The sequence below is a fragment of the Megascapheus bottae genome, chromosome 30, assembly GCF_031878675.1.
Source record: "Megascapheus bottae isolate mThoBot1 chromosome 30, mThoBot2.hap1, whole genome shotgun sequence".
Lineage (NCBI taxonomy): Eukaryota > Metazoa > Chordata > Mammalia > Rodentia > Geomyidae > Megascapheus > Megascapheus bottae.
Window position 1 is genome coordinate 4,688,254 of NC_143538.1, and position 19,564 is coordinate 4,707,817.

The 19,564-nt window shown below is 45.0% G+C and overlaps 1 long non-coding RNA gene across 2 annotated transcripts in view; it reads left to right on the plus strand.

The window, feature by feature from the left end:
- LOC150044167 (uncharacterized) overlaps nucleotides 1-19,564 on the plus strand; it is a 58,904-nt gene that overhangs the window by 34,117 nt on the left and 5,223 nt on the right. For both annotated transcript variants that reach the window (XR_016533217.1, XR_016533218.1), the window contains one exon: nucleotides 19,339-19,446. This is a non-coding gene — a long non-coding RNA (uncharacterized LOC150044167). The remainder of the gene's footprint in view (nucleotides 1-19,338; nucleotides 19,447-19,564) is intronic.

Here is a 19,564-nt window from a genome sequence, read left to right on the forward strand (position 1 = left end):
ATTTGACAAGTGGTAGTCTCCAAAGGTCGGCTGCAATGTAGATTCTAACTTTATTCATGACTGGTTCATACTCCGCTACATTAAAATCCAATGGTTTGTTTTCTGCTTTGAGTGAATCTTTCATACAGGCTTGCTTTTGTAGCATTATGCATTGGCCTCTTAAAAAAAATACTAGTTCCCTAAGTTAAACAGATCTAATATTAACATGCTTTATGAACAGTATTTTAAAAAACACATTGGCTAATATCACCACCAATCTCCTAACTAAAGTACCCAACTGTTGGGAAGCTGTGCAGTTAATGAAAGCCTTGAAATCCTGATTTTTTTTTTTTGCTTGCAAGATTGGACTGGGTCATTAGTAATAGATGGTGTTCATTTTTCTTGTTCTCAAAGGTTCATCTTATTGATTTTTGAAAAAGCATCTGAAAACTTCTCAAATCTGAACAGCCATAGTTTCTCCCTCCTAGTGTTTCCCTGCCCCAAGTCAAAATGGTGCTCTAGAAAGAAAGACCAACAGTGAATTCAGCAACACAAACACACAGGTGCTTCTGGCAGAGGATCGGATGATGGTGAAGGTGTAGTGTGCGTGCATGCACAAACACACACACACACACACATACACACACACACACACCTATCTCACTGTGATCCTGGCACTGGTGGCTCAAGCCTGCAATCTCATCTACTCAGGAGGCTGAGATCTGGAGATCACAATTCAAAGCCAGCCCAGGTAGGAAAGTCCATGAGCCTCATCTTCAATTAACCACCAGAAAACCCTGAATGGCATTGTGACTCAAAATGGTAGAGCACTAGCCTTGAGCAAAAATTACTCAGGGACAGCGCCCAGGCCCCACAGCTCAAGGCCCATGACCAACAGCAACAACAACAACAACAAAAAGTGTGTCTTGTGAGCATTAGACTTGTTATGGATTTTAGATGAACTGTTGAAGGCCCCATGAGAATGAGCAAGCTGCTCAGACATGGAAACTTCCAGAGGCAGTTCCCACTTCGTCTTCCTCTTCAGACCTCCCAGCATCCACTTGTTTTCCCAGCCACAGCTCTGCAGATTGGCAGGTAGGCCCTAGGCCCTATGGGATGGCCTGGAACCATGCACGAGCAGTAGCTGGCTGCCTAGAACGAGGTCAAGGCAGCAGAGTTAGGCTGTCAATTTGCTGTCTTTTGGAATTACATCACAGGCAGCCTGGGGTAAGTGGTAGATCCCAGGAGGGAAAGTGAGGCAGAATAACACTATGGACAGCCCTTAGCAGTGCCCTACCCTACCACTCTAGAGGTCACGCATACCCGTGGCAGTCTGTCCCATGGTGGCTTTTTGTCTTTTTCAAACACCTTTTTCATTCAGCTCCAGGCCACAGAAGCCCGAGGCAGAACAAAAGTGTGAGAAAATCTGTAATCCCAAACAATGGTTGAATAAACAAACTTTCCTTGCCACTTTCTGGGTCCACTTAGCATGCCCCATACTGTCCCTCAGAAGGCTGTGGATACCCCCCTCCCAGTGAGAAAAGCCTGCTCATTATTACCCATTTCTCTTTTCTTTTTCTGTTGGTCCTGGGCACTGTCCTTGAGTTCCTTTTGCTCAAGGCTAGCACTCCACCACTGGAGCCACAGCTCCACTTCTAGCTTTTTCTGTTATTAATTGGAGATAAGAGTCTCTTAGACTTTCCTGCCCTTTGAACCACAATCTTCAGATCTCAGCCTCCTGAATAGCTAGAATCACAAGGTGAGCCACCAGTGCCCAGCCATTAATACCTTTTTACCTGACTTTCCTCCCATTCCTATATCATTTTCCTTCCTCTCACCTAGCTTTCCTGAGGTCATCTCTTGAAGCCCCACACGCCTTGTCTTAGGGCCAAGCGAGGATCCACGCATGGTGGCTCACGAGTGTGATCTCAGCGACTTGGGAGATAGAGATTGAGATGATTGAATTTTCAGACCACCTGGCCAAAACATCTCAACCAACAAACCAGGTGTGGTGGGATGTGCCTGCAATCCTGGCAGTGGAGCAGGAGTAGATAGGAGAATGGAAGCCAGACGTCAGCCCTGGAGGAAACAGGAATTACTCTATCCCCTTTAAAAAAAAAACTAAAGGACTGGAGGTGTGGTGCAAGTAGTAAAGCACCAACCTAGCAAGCATGTAACTCTGAGTTCGAATTTCAGTATTGCCCAGGGGCATCCATATCAGACTATGGGAATGCCAAGATGTCACCTCATCTGGCAAGGCCCTGGCTGTAGCAGGAGAGCTTAGTTAGATAGACACAGCCTGGGAGCCAGGTTGGCCTTCAGGCAATAATTTAAGAAGCAAGGCAGCCAAGTGCTGGTGGCTCATGCCTGTAATCTTAGCTACTCAGGAAGCTGAGATCTGAGGATTAGAGTTCAAAGCCAGCCTGTGCAGGAAAGTCCATGAGACTCTCATCACCAATAAACTACTCAGAAGAAACCACAAGTGGCATTGTGGCTCAGGTGGCAGAGTGCTAGCCTTGGGCACAAGAAAGCTCAGGGACAGCACCCAGGCCTGGAGTTCAAACCCCAGGACCAGTAAAAAAAAAAAAAACATAAAAGAAAAGAAAAAAAAAGATACTGGAAGAACATTTGGTGTGAGATTCAATTGTAGCTTCACAGCATGTGTGGCTTCCTGGTGGATTCTAGGCTGCCACACCCCTGCCTGTCTCTCTTCTCTGTATAGTGAGTAGGAGGTGCATAAAGTTTCCAAGCCTAAGGTTTTAACCACTGTGGGTCAACATCAACGGAGAAAATACCTTCAGGCCCTTCTTCCTGTCACCCATATCCCCGAGTGGTCAGGGCCCTATTGAAAAGACATAGGGGACAATAGACCCATTTGGCCTGAAGTTTTATGGATTTCACATGTTCCCTGTTGAGGTCACAAGTGCCATCTCAGATGGAGAGATGGAAGGGAGATGGGCAAACAGTTATGATTAGTGTTCCATCTGGAATCCAGTGGCTCTGCACAACTTTGCCAGGCTCACTGAGCTCCAGCCTCTCTTATTTTGGTGTTCTAGAACAAAGTGTGGTCGACGGATGACTTATAAACAACAGAGATGTGTTTCTCACAGTTGTGGAGGCTGGAAGTCTAAGATCAGGAAACCAGCCTGGTTGTGCTCTAGGGAGAATGGCTGACTGCCAACCTCCTGTATCTTCCCATGGCTGAAAGAGAGCTAGAATTCCTCTGTGGGATCCTTTATGGAAGGGCACTAATTCCACTCGTGAGGGTTCCATGCTTCTGTCGTAATTACCTTCAAAGGCCACCTTCCAAAGCTATCATACTGAGGGTTAGGATATCAGCATCTGAATTGGGGGGGAAATGTAAACATGTTGGACCATCATAATCTTTTCATCAAATCTCCCAACATCAGAGTTCATGTTTCTCTACATTCTCACCAAGCGAATTCCTTTATAGCTGCAAAGAAAAATATGTGCTGCCAAGAGATCTAGATATGGGTACAGAATTGGCTCTCTGCTCGCTGCAAATTTCTTAGAGCATACTGTGTACTCATAAAAATCCTGCAGATTCTTATCATCTATGCCAAAACATATACATATTTAATTTTAAATAAAAAAATCCAACCAACCCTATCTTCCCACCTACCATATTTAAATTGGCTCTTCCTGTCAGTGTGTGGCTTTATAAGGCTCATACTCTTGCCCAGGCCTTCTTTCATGATTAGACTATGGAATCCCCATTTGACAGCCTAGTTTAGCTGTGAATTTAGGTGACCCCAAACTTCTTACCATCTCCTGTCCTGCATGGATTATTCCTCTGCTATTCGTCTACAATGTAAAATGCCAAGATCTTTCTTTCCCCAACACACACACACACACACACACACACACACACACACACACACACACACACACAACTAACTTGATCCATTGTTTTGGGACCTAAATAACATGAATACCACACCAGGAAAGGATTCTAAGTAGCACTTAGAAGATGTTGCAGCCCCAGAAGGCCAGGCAAGTGAAATGTTGAAAGTAGGAATCTGTAGACAAATGCCTCAAGATGCTAGGATGAACGGATCCCAAACACTTTCCTCTGCTCAAAATTTGAGTTCCTAGGAAAGAATATCTAGCTGACCTAACTTACGTTCCTGGCTTGTTCACTGGCCAGAAATGGTAAGGGTCTTTTGACAGGAAGTCTTAGTGACATTGGTAAATGAAAGAGGGGTGGACTTGATATCATAACGATCTTTTACTGAGGCAAAACTGGTGCTGTTAGCAGAGGAGTAACGATTGGACACGGGGCAGGAGTGAGTCATAGCTATATACTATAATTGTGTGACTCATGTCCAGAGCCAGCTGTGTGGTTTCCAAAGGACTCCTATCTAGGGAAAAACCTTTCCCCTGCCAGATTGCCACCACTGCTGTGTATTACTTCCCCAGGATACAAAAGCCTTTCTCCCAAGTAGGAAGGTCCAGACTGAAGTGCAAAGGCCCAGGGGAAGAGAACCCACCTAGAGAGACCTTTATCCCAAGTGGGATGACTCACAACAGAGTCAGAAACATTCAGAGAATGGGAAGTAACACAGCCACAAAGGGCTCCTGTGGGCTGTCTGTCTACCTGCACTATTTGGACAGAGACAAGCTCTGACCTCTGAGTGTCCACTCTGGGATGTCCCAAGTCAGGCTGGATTGGTCAGCAAGAGTCTTCCATCTGAAATGAAGAAGCAGGGATGACGGGGTGTAGCTAAGTAGTAAAGCACATGTCTTTTAAGAATCATTTATAGCTTTCTGTGATTCCAGGTATAGATGTGAATGGCCATAGATTTCAGGGGAAGGACTAGAGGAATGAATGACGACTGAAAACATTTGCTCTCTTCACACAGATTTAGCCTTTTCTTTCGTTGACACCTAGGTTCAGAAACAGCGGAAAGAAGCTGGGCGCCAGTGGCTCGTGCCTGTACACCTAGCTGCTCAGGAGGCTGAGATCTGAGGATCGTGGTTCAAAGCCAGGCCAGGCATAAAAGTCTGGGAGACTCTTATCTCCAATGAACCACCAGAAAACCAGAAGCAGCACCTAAGCCCAGAGTTCAAGACCCACAACCCACAAAGAGAGAGGCAGGGAGTGGGGGGGGGGGTAGGGGAAGAAACAACATAAGGAATCAGAATCATTTTTCAGGGGTGCCTGATTTCAGCCCCTTGACCGTCAACCCTTGATTTCTTTAGATTGTTTAATTATTGGCCACCAAGCTGCTTGTCCCTAGCAATACTATGAGCTATCTCTATTGGCCTTCTATGGACCAGGCCCTTCTTCCTGCCCCCCTAATTTTGCTGCTCACTGCAATTGTTACCTACCTGGGTTCTCTGGCAGAGCCTGACCAGTAGTCTCATTACCTGGGGATTCTGTAGGAAGTCCATAAGAGCATTTCTTATATTTCTTCTTCTTATTATTATTATCATCATCATCATCCTCATTATTATGACAGTCCTAGGGCTTGAACTCTGGGCCTGTGTACTGTCCCTGAGCTTCTTTTCACTCAAGGCGAGTGCTCTACCAATTGAGCCACAGTGCCACTTTTAGCTTTTGAGTGGTTGATTGGAGGTAAGAGTTGCATGGACTTTTCTGCCCTGGCTGACTTGGAACCATGATCCTCAGATCCCAGCCTCCCGCCAAGGTGACCAGCCTTACCTATCTTCCATTTAGGGAGAAGAGATGTCTCTTCTTACATATTGCTGAGACCATAGTCACAAAACCAGTGTGAAAGGGCTTACACATGTATTTCATGTGGGTTTTGAATGTAACTCGGAAGGTCTGTATGTTTTTATTCTTAGGTTACATGAAGAACGTTCAGGCTGACAGAAGTGTGGTTGAATGAAGAGGGAGGAGCTCCTGGTGAGAACGTGGGGGAAACCACGCCAGGCCTGTTTGTTAGGATTCTTTGTGGAGTTTTGTGTGACATTCTTCACTTTAGGGTATGGCGCAGGCTATCTGCCACGTGAGGGAAGGGGCGGAGAGAAGTCAGAGATGGACTTTCCTTGCGTTCATGACCACTTTGAGGGAAAAGGGCAAAGGTGAGAGTGGTCTTTGTGCTTCGACTGCCATGTTGAGAATAATGAGCTATTTATGTATGAGGTATTGGGTTCGATCCCGAAACTATAAACCACATGCACGATGGTGGTAACGTAAGACTATTATAGAGCTAGCTTTTTTTTTACTCTGCATTTCCTGTGTTGGGATATGATTAGATACACAAATACTCATCACTGTGTTTCCTCCCATTGCCTACAACATGCAGTACTGAAACCTGCTGTACAGGTTTGTAGCCTAGCAGCTGTAGTCTGTACATCTGGTCTAAGTGCATAGTAGCTATAGCCTGAGGTGTAAGTATACATTATGATAGTCATCCAACTATTTCTCAGAATGTACCCGTGTCATATATGGTATATGGAAATAACAATACTTACGGAATATATAACAATATTATTGTGTGCAACTACAGATTATTGACATTTGGTCACACTCACCCTATAAAGTACTGCAATTTCATAGGTTTGTCCTGATAATTAATAAAGAGCAAGCAAGTACTTTTGCTACATATCTTGAAGGATTATTTTTAGGCTCCTTAAACAATACAATTCACTCACTATGGATGTAACTGTGGGATGAAGATAAGTCTAAAGAGGTAGTTGTCCTATGTGAATGTCCTGTCTATATCTGCTTCAGAGAATGCATATCTGAGGTGATAAATTTGCTTTTAGGATGGGAACCTAGGGAAAGGAAATTCCATTGTATACCTTCGCTATACTTTTCTTAGTTTTATATTTTCAATTTTTTAGAGGGATATTTGTTATGCCTTTTATTTTTCTCTTTCCAATCCTGGAGCTTGAACTTGTTCTATCCTGGACCCTCTCTGTGCTCAAAGCTAGTGCTTTGTCACTTGAGCCACAGTGCCCCTTTCAGCTTTTTCTGAGTAGTTTATTGGAGATAAAGTCTTACAGGCTTTCCTACCTGGGCTGACCTTGAACTGCAATACTCAGATCTCAGCTTCCTGAGTAGCTAGGATTACAGGTGTCAGCCAGTGGTGCTCAGCCGTATCATGTAACACATTAACTACCAAAAAAAATTAAAAAAAAAAACAAACACCACAGCCATGGTCTTGGCACAGAGTCTTCTGCTGTTACTCCTGGTGGGCAGAGTCCAACATAACCGTTTTGGCTCAGTGCTTTCCTTAGAGTTACAAGTTCACAGCTCAGAGTAACAATGAATGAAACCCAGGACAACAGAAGAGGAAGGTGAATGACTTCATTCAGAAGAAAAGTAGCTCGCGTTTAGGTCATTGTTAACACTGTCCATCTTCTTCAGGTCGCTGTGTCTCCCTGTATCCCACTCCATGTCTCTGTCTCTGCAGTGCCCTCTCCCTGGTGGCTCCAAGCGTAGGGGTTCTTATACCATAAGCTGTCTGCCCCTATTATAATTAGGTGTTTGGGGAAAGGAAGAATTCAGCGATCAGGGATCAGGTCCTACAACATTCTGTTGGTTGTTAGTTTCTAATCAGGTGTTCTGCTAATCAGTCTTTCCAGGGTTACAGGAAGGTTATCTAAACTAGGAGGGGTAAAGGCAAGAATTCTGAAACACTGTCTCCTTTGCATCTGGTTTTAGCCTATGAAGCCAAGATAATGTCCCAAGGGCCTGGTTCTAACTAATATATTTTATTTTTTTTAATTTTATTTTTTGTGGGGCTTGAATGCTGGGCTGGGGCATTCTCCCTGAGCTCTTCAGCTCAAGGCTAGCATTGTACCACTTGAGCCACAACACCACTTCTGGTTTTCTGATGGTTAATTGGAGGTAAAAGTTTCAGAGACTTTTGTGCCCTGGCTGGCTTTGAACCTCGATCCTCAAATCTTAGCCTCCTTAGTAGCTAGGATTACAGGCATGAGCCACCAGTGCCTGGCTAACATATTTCTTTAAATAACAGGAACAATAGAATCAGTCCAGAGGCCATCAATAGTAGAAGGTGGGTCTGATCTCTAGCCCTAGAGAGGGGAAAGAATCCATGAATAAAACATTCAAGAAATAGAAAAAAAGCTTGGCTGGGAATACGGCTTAGTGGTAGAGTACTTGCCTAGCAGGAATGAAGCCCTGGGTACCATTCCTCAGTACCACATACACAAAAAAAGACAGAAAGTGGTTCTGTGGCTCAAGTGGTAGAGTGCTAGCCTTGAGCAAAAGAAGCTCAGGGACAGTGCCCAGGCTCTGAGTTCAAGCCCCAAGACTGCAAAAAAAAAAAAAAATGAACTCAGAAAACCAAAAGAGAGAAAGGGAAAGGATGACATTGTCCAAAAAGAAAATGTACTCTTTACATGACTTATTGTTGTTTTTGTTACTGTTATTATTATTATTATTATTATTATTATTATTATTTTGCCAGTTTGGGGGCTTGAACTCAGGGCCTGGGCCCCGTCCCTGAGCTTCATTTGTTCAAAGCTAGCGCTCTACTACTTGAGCCACAGCACCACTTCTGGCTTTTCCTGTGTATGTGGTACTGAGGAATCGAACCCCGGTCATCGTGCATGCTAGGCAAGCACTCTACCACTAAGCTACATTCCCAGCCCCCTTATCTAACTATAACCCCACTGTATATCACCTTTAGGATAACAATTTTAAAACTAATTTAAAACCATTTTGACTTGGAACCAGGCCACGGCTCTCCATCTTGCCCTCAAGTTGAGATGTTAAACTGTGACCCAGCTGCCATGTTGCTCTGCATTTTAATCCTGACCTTGATCTAACAAAGTTCTTCACTTGCTGTGTGATCTCAGGAGTCTTACTTCGCCATTCTGGGCCTCAGTTTCTTCAACTATAAAATGAGTTTGAGGTGGGAGAAGAGTGAATGATCTCTGAACTGTAATGAGAGGATAGTGAGTTTTCTCACCTGGAAGGAATCGGTCTTCCCCGGAGTGGATGAATCACAGAGGCGAAAACTGAGGTGTGGGTGAGGCTCTGCTGGGAGTGCCCTAACTTAGCCTGCTTCTTGCCAAGACCCCAAACCCTGCCCCCCAGAGAAGTTCCCGTGCTTTCAGATTCAATTAAACGTTATAATATTCTCCATCATGCACGTGGGCCTACAGCTCAGAGGTTGTTGGCTGCTTTTAAGAGTTCTTTATGCAATTCCACTTGGGCTCCTTGCCGCTGAATTCTTCCTGCTCATGCATTACTGAGATTAGCTAAGGATGTTGGCATTTACAGCCAAACTCCAGCATTTATCTCAGAAGGCGGCCTCATGACTGCCTTGGTTGTTATTTTAACGAAAGGCTCCTCTGCAGGGATTGTTCTTTGTAATGCTGGGTATTGTATAGGTTCTTGCTCTAGCTGTACTTGTGTATATTTTTACAGTTAACTAGTTGGGGGAGTCCATTGCACAGTGGGTCTCTTGCATGTTGGCCTCATCAGATTAAGCAAGACAACAGACTTCAATCATTTTGCTCTCTGCCTCCCTTCCTTCTTTCTTTCCTTCCTTTCTCTCTTTTGTGTCAGTCATGGGGCTTGAACTCAGGGCTCAGGACACTGTCCCTTTGTGCTTAAGGCACTTTGAGCCATAGTACCACTTTCAATTTTCTGGTAATTAATTGGAGATAAAAGTCTCATGGCCTTTCCTGCCCGGGCTGGCTTTGAACCTCCATCCTCAGATTTCAGCTCAACTCTGCAATTTCTCTCTCTCTCTCTCTCTCTCTCTCTCTCTCTCTCTCTCTCTCTCTCTCTCTCTCTCTCTCTCTCTCTGTCTCTCTCTCTCTCTCTCTCTCTCTCCTTTTCTTTTCTTTCTTTTTTTTTTTTTTTGCCAGTCCTGTGCTTGGGCTCAGGCCCTGAGCACTATCCTTGGGTTTTTCTCAAGGCTAGAGCTCTACCACTTAACCACAGCACCACTTCTGGCTTTTTTCAATTTATATGGTACCGAGGAATCGAACTTGGGTCTTAGTGCATGCTAGGAAAGCACTCTACCACTAGGCCAAATCCCTAGCCTGCCTCTCTCTCTCTCTCTCTCTCTCTCTCTCTCTCTCTCTCTCTCTCTCTCTCTCTCTCTCTCTCTCTCTCTCTCTCTCTCTCTCTCTCTCTCCTCTCCTCTCTCTCTCCTTTTTTCTTTCTTCCTTTCCTTCTTTCTCTCTTCCCTTCCCTCCTTCCCTCCCTCCCTCCCTCCTTCCTTCCCTCCCTCTCTCCCCCTCTTCCTTTATTTTTTGCAAGTCTTAGGGCTTGAACTCAAGGACTGGACACTGTCCCCAAACTTCTTTTGCTTAAGGCTAATGCCCTACAACTTGAGCCACAGTTCCACTTTTGGCTTTTTCTGTTTATGTGGTACTGAGGAATTGAACTCAGGGCTTCATGCATGCTAGGCCAGCACTCTACCACTAAGCCACACTACCCCTACATTCCCAGCCCTTCATTCTTCCCTTCTTTCTCTTTCTTCCTTTCTCTTGTCTTCCTTTCCCTCCTCCCCCCCCCCTCGCCCTTGCTTTCTTGGAGTCAAACATAGGATCGATGCATGCTAAGCACTGGTTGTATCACTGAGCTACATTCCAAGCACTCTTGTCTTGGCATTCACGACTCCACCTGCCTCTCATCTCAGACTGGGCTGGCCTACTGCCCTCCAGTGCTCAGACTCACAGGACTGACTCACAGTTCCCCTCCTGCTGTGGTTGGCATTTTACAGATAGAGAAATCAGCTCTCATAGGGAAATAAGGTTGTTCTTTTCACAGGGAAATAAAGTTGTTCTTTTCACTGGGCAGCCACACTTCTTACCACAGAGTCTAGAATGCTATGTATTTTTTTTTCTTCCTTTCTTCAGTGGTCTTGTGGATCAAGTGGTACAGTGCTAGCCTTGAGAAAGCCCAAGGACAGTGACCAGGCCCTGAGTTCAAGCCCCAAAATTGGCAAAAAAAGAAAAACAAAGAAGAAAGGAAGAAAAGAGAAAAGATAATAGAGAGAAAGGAGAGGGGATTATGAAGGAAATATTACAAACAAATGCCTCAGAATTTAAGAACATGAAGCTGTACTGTGTATTGGTGTACCAGAAATTGGGCCTTGCCAGTACACAGCCTGTCGAAAATTACAGAAGATTTCTGGGCACTGGTGGCAAACGCCTGCAGTCCTAGCTATTCAGGAGGCTGAGGTCGGAGGATCGTGGCTAAAAGCCAGCCCTAGCAGGAAAGTTCTCCTGCATAGCTAGAATTGCAGGCATGAACCACCAGTACCTGGTAATAATTCTGTTTCATAACTGAAGTTTTATTGGGACATGGCTATGCTTATACTTTGACATATGGCTGCTTTTTGGCTTCAAGATAGAGCTGAGAAGTTGAAACAAAGGCTGTATGGGCTGTGAAACTGAACACATTTACTATCTCGCCCTTTACAGAGATAAGTTTACCAATTTCTGATTTGGGAATACAAAGATAGTTTGTTTAAAAAAATAAATAAAGATAAGCCAGGCACCAGTAGCTGTGGTTCAAGTGGTAGGGTGCTAGCCTTAAGCAAAAAGAAGGTCAAGGACAGTGCCCAAGCCCTGAGTTCAAGCCCCAGGACTGGTGAAAGAAAGGAAAAAAGGAAAGAAGACAAAATGCTTTAGCTAGCTCTTTTGCACATGACTACTTTTTAATAAAAGGAAGAAATTGTTTTTAAGGAGGTATCCTGACTCCCTAGAGGGGAAGGGAGGGAGGCACTGGTCTGACGTCAGAGCTCAAACCTGAGCCTTGACCTGCTGTCCCCAGCTCCTTATCAGCTGTCACCATCCCATCATGGTATTGCCATAACATCAGTGACAGAGAGTTCCAGAACATAGTGGACTCAGTGGTTATGAGCTCCTCTTGCTGGTCTTGCTAACTTCACAAAGTCCTCTATCTATGACCTGGACAAATTCCTTAATGTCTCTGTGCCTCAGGTTTTGCTGTGGGTATAGTAGGGTTCATAATGCCTCCTTGTAGTGCTGTAGGGAGCTTGCGCTCCACGAATACCATGTGAAAACGCTTAGCAGAGTGGCCGAGCCGTAGAAGCCTAATGCATGTTAGCTATTATTATTCTCATTTTTCCCAGATGCCACCAATGAGGTCCAGATAGAGAACGCAGCATGCACAGTGTCACACAACAGACGAGGGAGGGGTTAGGATCCATGCTTAGAGACATCTCTCTCCGTGAATAGTCTCTCCTTTGCGCTTGCCCAAAGTGCTTGGAAATGCATAAAGCCAGTTTGGACAGATCATACAAAACAACAACAACAGTAGACAGATGGAAACTTTATTTTCACTGCACTTAAAAAAAAAAGTCAAACCACAGGACTATATTATTAACCTAAAACAAATAGGTGGGCTAATTAAAGAGATGGGGATTCATCAACTCTCTTTTATGATAGCCGCATGCATCGCAGAGCTTTTTAGTAAAAGCAAACTCTGCTCTGGGTTTGAAGGCTTAAGGAAAGGGTATAACTTTCAGGCGGTTTATTAGTCAAGATCTGGTGTTGGAAATGCAATGAGTTTCCTAGCTCACAGGTGAAACTATTATATATTTGGAGTGCAAGGGAAATTTCCGCCCTGGCACCCGGTAATTGAAGCCCCCTCTCTTCCCTGGCTTCCAGCCTGCATCCAGGCCTCTGTTGGACAATCATCCTGGAAAATATGATGAAGACTGCAGAAGTCGGGTTTAAATTGGGGATGACGGTGAGGGCCACAGTTTGTTTTTCAAGGGAGGGGACTGAGTCCCAGAAATAGCTGGGCTGGAGCTGGCCGGCAGCTGGCAGAGAGCAGGAGGCTCCGGGGCAACGCTCCCAGGCCGTGTTGACTTTGGACTGGCTGCCTGAGCATTGTAAACAATTGCAGAAATGATTTCCTACCCTGGCGAAAGTCTTGTTTGGACAAGGGGGTCCCTCCCCACTTCTTTAAAAGGCAGTTTTATCATTTGTTTGCGAAAATGCTCAATCCCCTCTTTCTTTGCTTATTCCTTCTGTGGGCTCAGGTCCCCCCCCCCCAAGAGCCAGCTGAAAAACCTTTGTTTCTTTAAAGTTAACCAAGCCCCCCCTTCCCCTCCTCCTTTTTTTTTTTTTTAAACTTTTCCAGGTCTGTGGGACCACTCTTCCCTAGCAACAGGACTTACAAGGGTCTGCTAAAAGAGTTTTGTTAGGCTGACGTTTTTAGCTAGAGTAACTTGAATATTTTTTTTCTTCCTTGTTTATTACATTTTTTTTAAAAACTACTAACACAATAAAAGAAAAAATCTGCACACGTGGATTGAAAAAGCAATGAAAGTGCAACTCCGAATGTGTTGGCCTGCACTGGCTAATGCTGTCTGTAGACACTGATGTCACCAATGTGATTGGTTCCTCCACACCCATGCCCTCCCCCTCAAGATGTCCACTTAGGAAATCAAAGTCCAGAAGGGCCAATGGTGAGCTGGGATGGAGCAGGGTGGGGCTGTGGAGTGGCTGGGGGATGGGCTGAACACTCTGAAAAGCAGCCAGAACTCCAAGCAGTTCGGAAGAAAAAAAAAAATAAAAAAATAATAATAAAAAAAAAGGAATACAGTGTTCTGGACCACCCAGGGACCAGAGCAGCCACAGAGTAGATGAGAAGCAAGATATGCTGCTAGCCTGCACACTCCCTCCAAAAGGAGAAGGAGAAAAGAGGAAGAAAGAAAATAGGGAAGGTTAGGAGTGGGGGTGGGAGAGAGGGAGGAGGAGGCAGGGGTGGTGTTGCAGCTGAAAGAATCCCAGCTAGAAACAGAAGCCACCCTCATGCAGAAGAATCTGGGGAGAGTTTAATAAAGGTACTACTATTGGTAAGGTGTAGGCAAAATGGGCAGACCAGACAGGCAGAGCTTCTACCCAGACCCTGTAGCAGCTCATACCACGTCTAGGCCTGAAGATCTTCCTCTAGAGATATCACACCAGACTTTTGGTTGGTTGTCAGGCTTGAATTCGTGATCAGTTTCAAGGCTAGCACTCTACCACACTGAGCCACAGCACCACTTCCAGTTTTCTGGTTCATTGGAGATAAGAGTCTCACAGATTTCCTTGCCCAGGCTGGTTTTGAACTGCGTTCCTCAGATCTCAGCCTCCTGAGTAGCTAGGATGACAGGCATGAGCCACCAGTGCCCAGCTTCCAACAACTTCTTATTTTTCAGTAGATTGTCCATTGCCATTGGGTCTTCAAACACCATTTGTCATTATATTTGAAGACACAATAGGAACAATCAAACAAATCCCAAGAACTGATATAAGCTAGGCATGTGGGTGCATTCCTGGTCTCAGAGCAAGGCCTTTGGGGTTTTCAGATTTCCATTTCATCTTGTATGGTTCCTAAAGCAGCGGTGCCATGGCACCTGAGATTATTAAGAGACAATATCATCTCCTCTGCAGCTTCTTCAGGATCTTAATGTAGTATTGATTTCGGCCACTGCACACACCCATTTATCCATTCTTTTACTTACTGATATGCTTCTTGCTCTCTAAGCCAAAATGCCTAAGGTCCTGGAGAAATGGATGACAGGGTGCAGGTGGGGTGCCCCAACTTTTCCAGCTGTGAAGGGGATGTTAGATTCAGCCACTGCAGGCTGCAGTACTAATATTACAAGTGCCTACTCATATTCATTTAGAAGAGAGTTTAGCAGGAACAAAACCTGTACGTGATTTCTAGCAACTAAATGATGGAGCTGCATTCCATGTTGACTTCTTTTGCCTGATGTCATGAAGGCACAACCCATTTCACCAGGCCCTTAGGAATTCTAGCATCAAGATGTGAAAGTCACACCTACAGTTTCCTGTTTAAAAAAGATCTCTGCTTCCAGCACTTTTGAAAGCCTCATTTCTGGGACCCCTGGCATCAGGAAGGAAAAAGAAGCTGAAAGGATGTGGAGTAGAATGGAAAAAGTTTAGTCATCCTGGCATCCTCCTTTTGTAGAAGAATTGCATAGGCAAACTTCATATCCTCTCTAACACTATTTTGCCTAGCTTGGCCAAAAAGCAGAGATCTATCCAGGATGGTACCTGGGCATGTTATGTGAAATATAATCACATATCACCAAGGCATGTAAGCCAGCCCTTTGGGTCTCTATTGCTTTCTTTTTTTTGCTGGGGGGGAGAGCTGGAGGAGCAGTTTACAGGGCTTGAACTTGGGGCCTCGGCACTATCCATGAGCTATTCTGTTCAAGGCTAGCGTTCTACCACTTTGAACCACAGCATCACTTCCATTTTCCTGGTGGTTCACTGGAGCCTCCTGAGTAGCTAAAATGACAGGATTGAGCCTCCGCTACCCCATTTATCTTATATTATACAGAGGGGATTTCATTGCTGCATTTTCACACATGTTTACACTGTGTTCTGATTCATCCCACCACCTTTATCCCTCTCCCTTTCCCCGCTGTGTTAAACAACACTACTTGGATAAGTCATTCTCACTTCTTATTAAACCATTGCTCTGAGGAGGGTATTTCTCAGACCATGGCTGGACGTTATGTGCTGAAAGTTATTCCCTGGTCTGAATAAATATAACTGGTAGTCCAAATTAGTACAGTACCTTCTGTTCTGATTCTTTTATAGTACTTAGCATCTGCACCTATACAAAACCCCATTCTGAGTCAGTGTCTATTCCTTTCGGGGCCTGTTTTTAGCCTCCCATGCTACCACCCTCAGTCTCATTTGTGAGCTCTGTACAAGGCCTTCCCAAAGGAATTTGCCCCCAAAGCCATCTGAATCTCCATCTCTCTCTTGCTAGAAGATGGAATCATACTTACTGATACTTTGTGCTTCAGAGGATGCAGAAAGAATATGTCTGATTTTCATCTGACTCTGTATTGCTGCATCTGTCTCTTGTTTCACCCAACCGTGGGGGCTCCTACCTTTTGAATCAACCTTCTGAATCTCATCTACTTAACTACAATGACTTTAATCCACATCCATTGAGACATCTTTCCATCAGCTTCAGAATATGGTGTGTTTCCTAAGTCCAAGGCAATTCTGTAAATCCACTCCAACCCTCTCTCCTTTCTTATGTGGATTTGACCCCCTTACGTATTCCCCCGCCCCATCCCCATTCAAAAACTCTCCCTTCCCATGGAGCTCCATTTTCCATCTAGCCACATACTCAAATCCCACCCCTTCCCGCAAGGTTCTTCTTTTATAGCTGTGAGACATTCAGGTACTTACAGATGCTAGTGTGAATTGGCAAGATCCCTCTGGGAGGTAATTTGGTAACCTAAACCAAAGGCCTGAAAAATATTTTCACGCTTTGTCCCAGTGATCCTTTCTGTAAGAATCCAGGAAGCTGGAAATGTGGCTTAGTGGAAGAGTACTTGACTAGCATGCATGAAGGCCTGGGTTCCATACCTCAGTACCACAGACACAGAAAAAGTATGAAGCAGCACTGTGGCTCAAGTGGTAGGTGCTAGAATTAAGCAAAAGCTCAGGGACAGTGCCCAGGCCCTGAGTTCAAGCCCCAGAACAGCCAAGTAAATAGACAGACAGACAGATAGATATACATCTAAGGAAATAGTCAGAAATGCTGATAAGAAAAGATGTTTAAAGATGTTAATCTACGCTTTTAATAGCAAAAATTGGAAGCAATCTAAAGAGTCAACAGTAGGGGTTCATGCAAATGAACTGTGCTTAATGGAACAAAATATTGTATAACCACCAAATATGGAATTTTGGAAGACTATTTTTGCATTAAAAGCTCTTGTAAGTGAAGACAACAAGATATAAACAATATGTATAGTATGGAACTGGTTTTATTGTATATAAAAACAGCTAATACTAACCGGTCACGGTAGCTCACGCCTGTAATCCTAGCTACTCAGGAGGCTGAGATTTGAGGATCAAGGTTCAAAGCCAGCCTGGGCACAAAAGGAGCTGAGACTTTTACCTCCAATTAACCTCTAGAAAATGGGAAGTGGGGCTTGGCTCAAAGATAGGGTGATAGCCTTGAGCTGAAGATCTCAGGGACAGTGCCAAGGCTGAGTTCAAGCCCATGACTCACAAAAACAAAACAAACAAACAAAAAACAAAAAAGCCAGCTAATAATTATGGATGTAATCCTAGATACTTCAGAGGTGAACATCAGAAAGATCAAGGTTCAAAGCCAGCTGGGGCAATGAGCCAAGCCTGTATTTGGAAAAAGAACTAAAGCAAAAAGTGTCATGGCCTGGTTCCAGTGGTAGAGGACTAGTTCAAACCCAGTAGAGGGAGAAGAGAATGAGTGAGCAATCCTTTCTCTGTCCCTACATGTCAGTACATAAAACCCTACATTCTGCGTCCTTTAATAAGTGGCCTGCACCTTGGCATTCAGGATTCCTAAACTAGAAAGGAGATGCTGTCCTGGCTGCAGCAATGGGATTTTGTTTATTTACCAAGTAAGGAACCCTTTCTGACTGTGCTGGGCCTGCTGACGAAGGACTCCAATTTGAGGGGCCTAGAAAGCTCAATTCATACTCTAACTGCCATTTACTAACCCAGCTAATAGGTTAATAGCCTTTACTTTTTGATCACCCTTTTCCCCATCTTCCAGCAGGAGTAACCACTTCTGGCTTGTGCACTTAGGGAGAATAGTGCTCCCAGAATTCCTTTATTCTTGGCATGAGACTTTGGAGGTCTTGGCGGGGGGGGGGGGGGGGGGGGGCCTGAAAATTAGCTGTGTAGCTGCATGGCTCTCTGCTGCTGCAGCTGCTCCACTGGAGCAAATTGGTGCAAAGGTGAGGAGCTTCCTCTATGGAACCAGCGCCCCCTGGTGTTCACTGCCTCTCACAGCCTCTAAGAGAGGGGCTCTCAGCGTCCATAACCTGACTAGAAAGAGAGTAGGCCCGACAAACGCCACTCAGAACTGGAAGTTAAGACTACAGCCCAAATGAGAATTAAAATGTTTCCTATGATACATTTTCTGAGTCCATGCATTCTAAGACAGAGGTGCACAACTTCAGGACAGCCTGTCAGTCCCAGGATCACATATAGGCCCAGAGAGTCTCAGAGCTCCAGCCACTGGTTTTCAAGACTGAGGTCATAATACCTGGTTGAAATTCACTGTAGGCAGTCCATAGTCCTGAAACCTGAAGCTCCTACTGTGCTAAGGCAGCACCTCCTGGAACACTTATTCTTATTGCTCATTGTGCACCTGTATGCTGTAATTCAGAGAATCATGTTACTATTGTTCTAAAAACAGCTTACTATCAAGGTTTAGAATGTGACATATTTGTAATGGTAACTGTGGGCCTGCTTGGAGGTGTGAGGGAGGAGGCAGGAGGGGGAGGGAGATGGAAAAGAATCATGGAGGGTGAATAACACCAAAATAAAATGTGTCTATGTGTGAAGATGGTATAAGGAAACACTGAAAGCAGTCGAACAGGAGCTGGAGGAGGCAACAAAGAGAGAGCAAAAGATATTAATCCAACAAACCTGGGAAAGATGATCCCCTACTCCAGCCCAGTCCACCTCTTCATGGCACAGCCGCTTCATGTGGCTCCTAGCCTCCTCCCTGTACACTCATATCAACACCACAGCCAATGTTCCACTTTAAAAATAATCCAGGCCGGGCACTGGTGGTTCATATCTGTAACCAGACAGAAAAGTCCCTGTGATACTCTTATCTCCAGTTAGTCACCAGAAAACCAGAAGGAGAGTTGTGGTTCAAAGTGATAGAGCACCAACCTTGAGCAAAAGAGGTCAGAGACAGTACCCAGGCCCTGAGTTCAAGCCCCACAACTGACCAAAAAAAAAAAAATCACCAGAGCAGGCCAATCTCAAATGGGTCCCACTGAGAGCTCTGAATTGAGGCAGAGTCCTCTGAAGATTCTTAGGGCCCAGCCTTTGTATCTTCCCCAACCTTACTTCCCTCCAATGGCTTCTTTCTACCCCACTGCAGCCATAGAGGAACTCGGCTTGTGACGTCCACTGGCAGCTGTTTCCCCACCACCACCAATGTGCAGGCTGGCCTCCTTCAGGTCTTTGCTCAGAACCACGCCCCCAAGGAGGCCTGCCCATGGCCTGTCTTACTGTGGTGCCCACCTCCCCCACCATCTGAATCCTCTCACGGGATCTTGTTGGTTATGGTATCCACACTCTTTAAAAAAAAGCTGTGCTCGGCCGGGAGTTTGGCCTAGTGGTTAAAGTGCTTGCCTAGCATGCATGAAGACCCGGGTTCGATTCCTTGGTACCACATACATAGAAAAAAGCCGGAAGTGGTGCTGAGGCTCAAGTGGTAGAGCTCTAGCCTTGAGAAAGTCCAAGGACAGTGCTCAGGCCCTGAGCTCAAGCCCAGGACTGGCAAAAAAAAAAAAAAAAAAAAAAAAGCTGTGCTCATGTTGTCTTTGAACTTTGTGATGGTTTCTCCCTGTTCGCTAGCATACCAGGCCCATGAGTGCAGAGGATGAAGACAGAAGGAACACATTCCACAGCTAGGCTACTGGCATTGAACTTCCTGCCTTAGCCACCCATGTACTAGAATTACAGGTATGTACTATCGTGCCCAGCCATTGTTTTACTTCTAAAAGAAGTCTCAGCTGTGCTTTCATTATTTTTTTTTTCAAGTCTTAGGGCTTGAACTCAGGCCTGGGCACCGTTCCTGAAC